Here is an 11570-nt window from a genome sequence, read left to right on the forward strand (position 1 = left end):
CCTGGACCATCAATATATCAATTCACTAATGTTGATCCTGGACCATCAAGTAATTAAATTCAGTAATGTTGATCCTGGACCATCAATATATAAATTTACTAATGTTGATCCTGGACCATCAATATATAAATCCACTAATGTTGATCCTGGACCATCAATATATAAATTCACTAATGTTGATCCTGGACCATCATTATATCAATTCACTAATGTTGATCCTGGACCATCAATATATCAATTCACTAATGTTGATCCTGGACCATCAAGTAATTAAATTCAGTAATGTTGATCCTGGACCATCAATATATCAATTCACTAATGTTGGTCCTGGACCATCAATATACAAATTCACTAATGTTGATCCTGGACCATCAATATATCAATTCACTAATGTTGATCCTGGACCATCAATATACAAATTCACTATTGTTGATCCTGGACCATCAATATATCAATTCACTAATGTTGATCCTGGACCATCAATATACAAATTCACTAATGTTGATCGTGGACCATCAATATATCAATTCACTAATGTTGATCCTGGACCATTAATATATCAATTCATTAATGTTGATCCTGGACCATCAATACCTCAATTCACTAATGTTGATCCTGGACCATCAAGTAATTAAATTCACTAATGTTGATCCTGGACCATCAATATATCAATTCACTAATGTTGATCCTGGACCATCAATATATAAATTCACTAATGTTGATCCTGGACCATCAATATATCAATTCACTAATGTTGATCCTGGACCATCAAGTAATTAAATTCAGTAATGTTGATCCTGGACCATCAATATATAAATTTACTAATGTTGATCCTGGACCATCAATATATAAATTCACTAATGTTGATCCTGGACCATCAAATTGATCAATTTACTAATGTTGATCCTGGACCATCAATATATAAATTCACTAATGTTGATCCTGGACCATCAATATAAATTCACTAATGTTGATCCTGGACCATCAATATATCAATTCACTAATGTTGATCCTGGACCATCAATATATCAATTCACTAATGTTGATCCTGGACCATCAATATATCAATTCACTAATGTTGATCCTGGACCATCAATATATCAATTCACTAATGTTGATCCTGGACCATCAATATACAAATTCACTAATGTTGATCCTGGACCATCAATATACAAATTCACTAATGTTGATCCTGGACCATCAATATATCAATTCACTAATGTTGATCCTGGACCATCAATATATCAATTCACTAATGTTGATCCTGGACCATCAATATACAAATTCACTAATGTTGATCCTGGACCATCAATATATCAATTCACTAATGTTGATCCTGGACCATCAATATATCAATTCACTAATGTTGATCCTGGACCATCAATATACAAATTCACTATTGTTGATCCTGGACCATTAATATATCAATTCATTAATGTTGATCCTGGACCATCAATACCTCAATTCACTAATGTTGATCCTGGACCATCAAGTAATTAAATTCACTAATGTTGATCCTGGACCATCAATACATCAATTCACTAATGTTGATCCTGGACCATCAAAATATAAATTCACTAATGTTGATCCTGGACCATCAATATATAAATTCACTAATGTTGATCCTGGACCATCAATATATAAATTCACTGATGTTGATCCTGGACCATCAATATATAAATTCACTAATGTTGATCCTGGACCATCAATATAAATTCACTAATGTTGATCCTGGACCATCAATATATCAATTCACTAATGTTGATCCTGGACCATCAAGTAATTAAATTCACTAATGTTGATCCTGGACCATCAATATATCAATTCACTAATGTTGATCCTGGACCATCAAGTAATTAAATTCACTAATGTTGATCCCGGACCATCATTATATCAATTCAATAATGTTGATCCTGGACCATCAATATATAAATTCACTAATGTTGATCCTGGACCATCAAGTAATTAAATTCACTAATGTTGATCCTGGACCATCAATATATCAATTCACTAATGTTGATCCTGGACCATCAATTTATAAATTCACTAATGTTGATCCTGGACCATCAAGTAATTAAATTCACTAATGTTGATCCTTGACCATCAATATAGAAATTCACTAATGTTGATCCTGGACCATCAATATAGAAATTCACTAATGTTGATCCTGGACCATCAATATATAAATTCTCTATAGTTGATCCTGGACCATCAAGTAATTAAATTCACTAATGTTGATCCTGGACCATCAAGTAATTAAATTCACTAATGTTGATCCTGGACCATCAATGTAGAAATTCACTAATGTTGATCCTGGACCATCAATATATAAATTCACTAATGTTGATCCTCGACCATCAATACCTCAATTCACTAATGTTGATCCTGGACCATCAATATAAATTCACTAATGTTGGTCCTGGACCATCAATATATAAATTCATTAATGTTGATCCTGGACCATCAATATATAAATTCACTAATGTTGATCCTGGACCATCAATATATAAATTCACTAATGTTGATCCTGGACCATCAAGTAATTAAATTCACTAATGTTGATCCTGGACCATCAATATATCAATTCACTAATGTTGATCCTGGGCCATCAATATATAAATTCACTAATGTTGATCCTGGACCATCAATATATAAATTCACTAATGTTGATCCTGGGCCATCAATATATAAGTTCACTAATGTTGATCCTGGACCATCAATATATCAATTCACTAATGTTGATCCTGGGCCATCAATATAAAAATTCACTAATGTTGATCCTGGACCATCAATACATCAATTCACTAATGTTGATCCTGGACCATCAATATACAAATTCACTAATGTTGATCCTGGACCATCAATATATAAATTCACTAATGTTGATCCTTGACCATCAATATACAAATTCACTAATGTTGATCCTGGACCATCAATATATCAGTTCACTAATGTTGATCCTGGATCATCAAGTAATTAAATTCAGTAATGTTGATCCTGGACCATCAATATATAAATTCACTAATGTTGATCCTGGACCATAAATATATAAATCCACTAATGTTGATCCTGGACCATCAATATATAAATCCACTAATGTTGATCCTGGACCATCAATATATAAATTCACTAATGTTGATCCTGGACCATCAATATATCAATTCACTAATGTTGATCCTGGACCATCAATATACAAATTCACTAATGTTGATCCTGGACCATCAATATATCAGTTCACTAATGTTGATCCTGGACCATCAATATATAAATTCTCTAATGTTGATCCTGGACCATCAAGTAATTAAATTCACTAATGTTGATCCTGGACCATCAAGTAATTAAATTCACTAATGTTGATCCTGGACCATCAATATATCAATTCACTAATGTTGATCCTCGACCATCAATACCTCAATTCACTAATGTTGATCCTGGACCATCAATATAAATTCACTAATGTTGGTCCTGGACCATCAATATATAAATTCACTAATGTTGATCCTCGACCATCAATACCTCAATTCACTAATGTTGATCCTGGACCATCAATATAAATTCACTAATGTTGGTCCTGGACCATCAATATATAAATTCATTAATGTTGATCCTGGACCATCAATATATAAATTCACTAATGTTGATCCTGGACCATCAATATATAAATTCACTAATGTTGATCCTGGACCATCAAGTAATTAAATTCACTAATGTTGATCCTGGACCATCAATATATCAATTCACTAATGTTGATCCTGGGCCATCAATATATAAATTCACTAATGTTGATCCTGGACCATCAATATATAAATTCACTAATGTTGATCCTGGGCCATCAATATATAAGTTCACTAATGTTGATCCTGGACCATCAATATATCAATTCACTAATGTTGATCCTGGGCCATCAATATAAAAATTCACTAATGTTGATCCTGGACCATCAATACATCAATTCACTAATGTTGATCCTGGACCATCAATATACAAATTCACTAATGTTGATCCTGGACCATCAATATATAAATTCACTAATGTTGATCCTTGACCATCAATATACAAATTCACTAATGTTGATCCTGGACCATCAATATATCAGTTCACTAATGTTGATCCTGGATCATCAAGTAATTAAATTCAGTAATGTTGATCCTGGACCATCAATATATAAATTCACTAATGTTGATCCTGGACCATCAATATATAAATCCACTAATGTTGATCCTGGACCATCAATATATAAATTCACTAATGTTGATCCTGGACCATCAATATATAAATTCACTAATGTTGATCCTGGACCATCAATATACAAATTCACTAATGTTGATCCTGGACCATCAATATATCAGTTCACTAATGTTGATCCTGGATCATCAAGTAATTAAATTCACTAATGTTGATCCTGGACCATCAATACCTCAATTCACTAATTTTGATCCTGGACCATCAATATATAAATTCACTAATGTTGATCCTGGACCATCAAGTAATTAAATTCACTAATGTTGATCCTGGTCCATCAATACATCAATTGACTAATGTTGATCATGGACCATCAATATAAATTCACTAATGTTGGTCCTGGACCATCAATATATCAATTAACTAATGTTTATCCTAGACCATCAATATATAAATTCACTAATGTTGATCCTGGACCATCAAGTAATTAAATTCACTAATGTTGATCCTGGACCATCAATATATAAATTCACTAATGTTGATCCTGGACCATCAATATATCAATTCACTAATGTTGATCCTGGACCATCAATATACAAATTCACTAATGTTGATCCTGGACCATCAATATACAAATTCACTAATGTTGATCCTGGACCATCAATATATCAGTTCACTAATGTTGATCCTGGACCATCAATATATCAGTTCACTAATGTTGATCCTGGATCATCAAGTAATTAAATTCAGTATTGTTGATCCCGGACCATCAATATATAAATTCACTAATGTTGATCCTGGACCATCAATACCTCAATTCATTAATTTTGATCCTGGACCATCAATATATCAGTTCACTAATGTTGATCCTGGACCATCAATATATCAGTTCACTAATGTTGATCCTGGATCATCAAGTAATTAAATTCAGTATTGTTGATCCCGGACCATCAATATATAAATTCACTAATGTTGATCCTGGACCATCAATACCTCAATTCATTAATTTTGATCCTGGACCATCAATATATAAATTCACTAATGTTGATCCTGGACCATCAAGTCATTAAATTCACTAATGTTGATCCTTGACCATCAATATACAAATTCACTAATGTTGATCCTGGACCATCAATATATCAGTTCACTAATGTTGATCCTGGATCATCAAGTAATTAAATTCAGTAATGTTGATCCTGGACCATCAATATATAAATTCACTAATGTTGATCCTGGACCATCAATACCTCAATTCACTAATTTTGATCCTGGACCATCAATATATAAATTCACTAATGTTGATCCTGGTCCATCAATACATCAATTGACTAATGTTGATCCTGGACCATCAATATAAATTCACTAATGTTGGTCCTGGACCATCAATATATCAATTAACTAATGTTTATCCTAGACCATCAATATATAAATTCACTAATGTTGATCCTGGACCATCAAGTAATTAAATTCACTAATGTTGATCCTGGACCATCAATATATAAATTCACTAATGTTGATCCTGGACCATCAATATATCAATTCACTAATGTTGATCCTGGACCATCAATATACAAATTCACTAATGTTGATCCTGGACCATCAATATATCAGTTCACTAATGTTGATCCTGGATCATCAAGTAATTAAATTCAGTATTGTTGATCCCGGACCATCAATATATAAATTCACTAATGTTGATCCTGGACCATCAATATATAAATTCACTAATGTTGATCCTGGACCATCAATATATAAATTCACTAATGTTGATCCTGGACCATCAATATATAAATTCACTAATGTTGATCCTGGACCATCAAGTCATTAAATTCAGTAATGTTGATCCTGGACCATCAAATTGATCAATTTACTAATGTTGATCCTGGACCATCAATATAAATTCACTAATGTTGATCCTGGACCATCAATATATAAATTCACTAATGTTGATCCTGGACCATCAAGTAATTAAATTCACTGATGTTGATCCTGGACCATCAATATATAAATTCACTAATGTTGATCCTGGACCATCAAGTAATTAAATTCACTAATGTTGATCCTGAACCATCAATATATCAATTCACTAATGTTGATCCTGGACCATCAATATATCAATGACCTAATGTTGATCCTGGACCATCAATATATGAACACAGCGATTTTTGTTGGATTTGTAAAAAATTAAATCTGCAAGCACACTTTCCTCCAGTTTCGTATTTCGCTGTCCTCAGAAATGCAGACCTGGGTATAGATCCACTGTGAGCCTCGCCCCTGTTTGTCCTCAATACGCCAATCTGTGCGTTGTGATCCAGTAATGCAATACCCAGTTTAACCACTGGGTGACAAACTTACATACTGCACCTTTAATTTTCACATAATATTTCTCAAAACAATCTAATAGTTATTGCTTGTCTAGAACAAACAATACTTCCTGATTTAAACATTTTTTTAAAAAAATTACTATATTATATTTAAAAACATAACTAAAGCTCTAAGAAAAGCATTTTTGTTTGGAGTGTAAGCTTTATTAAAAATGTTTTAAAAGAAGTATAACAAGTTATAACACTCATTCTAAGCATGTATTTAGTTTAAATATCTTAAAACTGGTTTGTTTCTTACTTTATAAACTTTATGCTTTGTTTATTCCATGTGGAAAAGTGTGCTTTCTGTGATTTTATAGCGTCACATCGTTGCATCGCATGTTAGAAAAAGACCAATATCTATTATAAGAATTAAGACTGAAACTCGAAGGAATTTTTGCAGAGCAAGACAAAAACCTCTTGCACCTGCTTTGATATCGACCGCTGCCTGTAATCAAATGAGACCTTTTCCTCCACCAGAGCCGTATGGGATGGAGACATTTGTTACAGTGCTGTTCCCACTCCAGCCATAGGTCAGACGTGTCATTACATTTCATTAGTTCTGACCGTATAAAAGATCAAAGGTGAGCGAAATAAGCTCCCGTTGGCCGATCTCTTCTTCTGGAATTCACAGATAAGCAGCCACACCGACATATAAAGACTGCAGGTTTGAAGCACAACGCAGTTTAAGTTTTTTTTTTTTTTTTTTTTTGTATTACTGCTTTAAGAACTGAATAAAGAACAAAACAAATACAAGAATACAATAGTCAGGGATGTACAGAAAATAAAATATAAATCAAAGTATGAAAACATATATCAGACCCTCTAGTTATTCATAATTTTTTTGTGATTTTTTTGGACAATTGTGATTTTTTTTGGGACAATTTTATGATGTAAAAAATATATAAATATGAAAAATTATATATAGGGAAACATTTTCTCTCATTAACTGCAGGGAAAGAGTTCATTTATTGGAATCATTTACTAATTTGACGCACATCATATTACCAGCCATTCACGTAAAGCACCATTAATGCCCTTCAATTCCGTTACAGTCATCTTTGAACCTATCACCATCATTTTAAGCTGCTTGGTTTTCTTTGTGTTCCTTTGCTCCGTTTGTTAGATGTTTCCTACTTTCTTTTGCAGTCTGAAGCATGCAAAAAAAAAATGTTCAATTCGAGCCACAGGATGTCTAATCCAATCTTTTAACTTCACATGTAAATAGCTCGCTCTTCATGCTTACTGCACAGGTTGCTTAACAATCTCATGTTGATGTTTTATAGGATTATTCTTTGTTTTGTTTTTTGGGATTTATTTTGTATTTAAATTAAGAATTGGATCTTAAAAATTTGCGACTTTTTGTTGATTTTGCGTTGGATTCAGCGATCGCGCAATCGGGAAAAACTAGGGGGTCTGATATGTAGGCATGTTAAGCAAGTTGAGTAGGGCCTGCGAAATTACAAAATAAAAATAAATATAAAAAAAACATTTTAAAATTACTGTCTTTAAATTATGTAAAACACTTTTCCTAGCTCAAAAAAAAAACAAAAAAACATGAAGAATAAAAAACATGTATGCATGTTAAATAAGGAAAAAAAGGGCTTGTGGAATTACCAAATTTTGAAGTTTAGTTTTTTTTTTTTTTTTAATTAGTACTGCCCTAATGTTGTTTATATAATCATCAAAATTCAGCTAAAAAACAAAAAGGTTTCTGCTTAGTAAATCTGATGCATTGTTAGCAGTTTTGTAAAATACATTTTACTGTAATCTGAACTGTTTACTGTATGACTGTTATGCAGTATGCTACTGTATTTAAAACTTTTATAATGGATCCTAATGGAACTATAAAAAATGTATTTTTTATTTACTGTGATTTGAAATACAGTAAAAAAAAACATACAGTAAGATAAATTCTAGTGTACATATAAATACAGTATTTATGCTGCAAGTTTGATTTACAGTATATTACGCGCAAACTACTACCAGTAAATTCCGATAAACACTACAAACTTTACACTAACTTTACTGACTTTACTTTTTTTATCGACTAAATACTAATAATTAATAATGGGACGTCCCCTATTAACTTAATAATTTATAAGCTTCCTTTCAATGTTTTTTAGTCAAAGAATACAAAAATAATGTGTCGATATTTTAAAAGAGAAGTCATAGTTTGTTATTTATAAATGCCACGACATCACACCATATTTTATTTGAGAATTGACAGTTCAAACTGGTAAAAAAATAATTTAGTCTTGTTTTTTTAAAAATAATATGTCAAAATTAAGAGAAGTTTATTAACAAATTTCAAGAGAAGCACATGCTTATGATTGATCACAGCTGGTCCCGCATTAACTAGTGCATGATTCACCAATCAGATTCCTCATTCCCTATTTTCAACCCTACTCCTTCACCATTCCCTTTATAGGGTGGCACGGTGGTCCAGTGGTTAGCTCTGTTACCTCATAGGATCTTATGAGCTCAGGGCTCTCTCCTGGAACAGCGTGCCAAACTTGCTTTATAATCAGTAATCAGCTAAGTGTGAACTCTTGAAGTAATATTTGGTGAACTAAATTTTACATATTATTTCTGAAAACAGGACTATATTTTTGTGTCTAGAAAAAGCTTCTTGATTTATGATTTTTTTTAATATATATGGACTAAAAACAAGACAAAAACACCTTTTTATTATTATTATTATTAATTTTTTTTTTTTGCTGTGTGACAAACAGTTTTGATCTACAGTCTGTCCTGTCTAAACTTGAAGAAAAAAAGAGTAGAGGGGCAGAATTGATGTACAGTTTTAAAAGAGGAAAAAAAGCCGTTTTATCAATGACGCTGTGAACACAATGACGTGTTGCTGTGTGGCTCTTGTAGATGACAGAGATTACGTCAAACCTCTGCGAAACATAAATCTAGCCCGCGGCTCACAGCAGTGAATGATCACTTGGGGTTTTTTTATGCATATTAAAAAGCATACAGCGAGGGCTTGTAAGCCTCTTGGCATTTGCCTGTCGTCTGTGGATTATAGCACAAACTGTTAGCTGTTAGCAGACGGATTAGCTTTAAATATGATAAATGGGAGAATGTTCCTCTTTGCATATTGACAGCGAATCCAGGAACATTTAGCTTATTCCTGGAGATTTTGCTTTTTGCGTGACGCTCCACTGTACACGCACACAAATCTATGCAGACGAGATGATAACATCTTGTGTAGTGCGAGTGCCTGAAGCTAAATTATTGAGCTGAAACTGTAGAATAATTAATGATTAATGTTTTATGTTACTTTATCTTATTTTAATAAGTTACGCAGGTATTAAATTTTTTAAGCTATACAAAGTTTAACTTAATAATTAATTAACTCATTTTAATTTGTTTTTATGTGTTTTTAATAATTTTTATTGTCTGCATTTTATGTTCCTAAACTTGTCTTTTTTATTCCTGTTTATGTAAAGCACTTTGAATTGCCACTGTGTATGAAATGTGCTATATAAATAAACTTGCCTTGCCTTGCCTTGCCTTAATATTTAATATATATAGATAACTAAAAAATGTAGTTTGATTTAACTAAAAAAATAAGTTTACGGTGCAATATAAATGATGGATTAAGTACTAAAGAGTGTAGCAACTTTGTTTTTGAACTGATTAGGGTCTAGCTGCATAAATATTGACCTTATTCTCCGCAGACGATTTGAATCTTTTTGGAACGAGAACTCCGGTCTCATTCACTTCCATTCATTTTTAGACATTAAAAACGGCTCGTTTCGCTGTTTGATGTTGCAAACTGATATTTCCTTGTTGTATTATTCTACTTGGTCTGTATAGTCATGCAAACATTTGTTAATGTAGTTAACAAATGTAAGTAGCAAGTAGTTTGACCGTTTTTTGCCGTTTATTATTCCTTGTCATTTCTCCCATAGGCGACTGAAACGGAAGTTCTAAGACAATCGCGAAAACAGGCGCACTTCCGCATTTTAGAATAAGGTCAATAGACACTATATTTGTTACGATCACCAGCGATCAAACCACCAGAGGTCGCTGGTAAGCACTCACACACACATAGGACTACAAATCTGCTTCTAAATGGACTACATATTCAGTCATGCCACACACACAGACACACCTACTCCAAGTCTCCACTAATTAGACTCCCACAGCTGATGCTGCTTCTAGAATGATTACTGCACTACTTAAACAGCACAGACACACTCACTGTTGCTGAGTCTTGTTATCTGTCACAGTGACTTTACAACGCGTTATCTTTGTCTGACTTTGCCGTGTTTTGATCCTTGCCTTGCTTGTTTATTTAATTCTGTTTGCTGCCTGCCTATGACCATCTGCCTGTTAATTTGACTTCAATTCTGGACTGCCCTCATATGTCTGTTTGCTCCTGTATTGACGGCTAGTGGTGGGCAAAGCGAGGCTTCGTGAAACACTGAAACTATCGAAGCAAATGTGTCGAAGCTTCGAAACGTTTAGAAACATCACTCTACGGCGACACCTAGTGGTCATTTTAATTGTATTTCACTGAAACAGCTTCAGCAAAGAACAGTTGAGCAAATTACGGTATGAAACCCCACTTTGTAGCCCCGAATCTGCAAGTGGTATAGACGAGTGGTTAGAGTCCGTGACCACCATGCGGGAATAATGGGTTAGAATCCATACTGAAATAATTATTTTGAAATGCTTTAATAGCAGTTGGTAATGCTTTGTTATTGTATCGTTTTGTTTCAACATTGCTCTGACATACGAATAAACACCTTGTAAATAAATTTGTATTGTTTTGTTCATAAAACAGGGTTGTTACTAGATCAGATACAGTCGTGGCCAGAAGTTAACAATAATTATTTATATTATTAATTAAATTTCCCATTGTATTTTATTAACGTCTATCCAAAACCTAAACCCATCACAGTACTGTAAAAATATGAATTATTGTTTTACAGTGTTACAAAAATGATGCTAAATCGATGGCATATCCGTAGCTGTATCCTATCTAGACTACACCATAAAACAGTAACA

General features: G+C 33.0%; 1 long non-coding RNA gene across 1 annotated transcript in view; it reads right to left on the minus strand.

The window, feature by feature from the left end:
• Positions 1-9205: 9205 nt before the first annotated feature.
• The window catches only part of LOC147846120 (uncharacterized), a 3628-nt gene continuing 1263 nt past the window's right edge, over positions 9206-11570 (minus strand). Inside the window, exons 2-3 of the long non-coding RNA XR_015481413.1 lie at positions 10068-10950; positions 9206-9893 (exon numbers count right to left, since the gene is read on the minus strand). This is a non-coding gene — a long non-coding RNA (uncharacterized LOC147846120). The remainder of the gene's footprint in view (positions 9894-10067; positions 10951-11570) is intronic.

Source organism: Danio rerio, chromosome 3 (genome assembly GCF_052040795.2).
Source record: "Danio rerio strain M-AB ecotype USA chromosome 3, GRCz13ab, whole genome shotgun sequence".
NCBI lineage: Eukaryota > Metazoa > Chordata > Actinopteri > Cypriniformes > Danionidae > Danio > Danio rerio.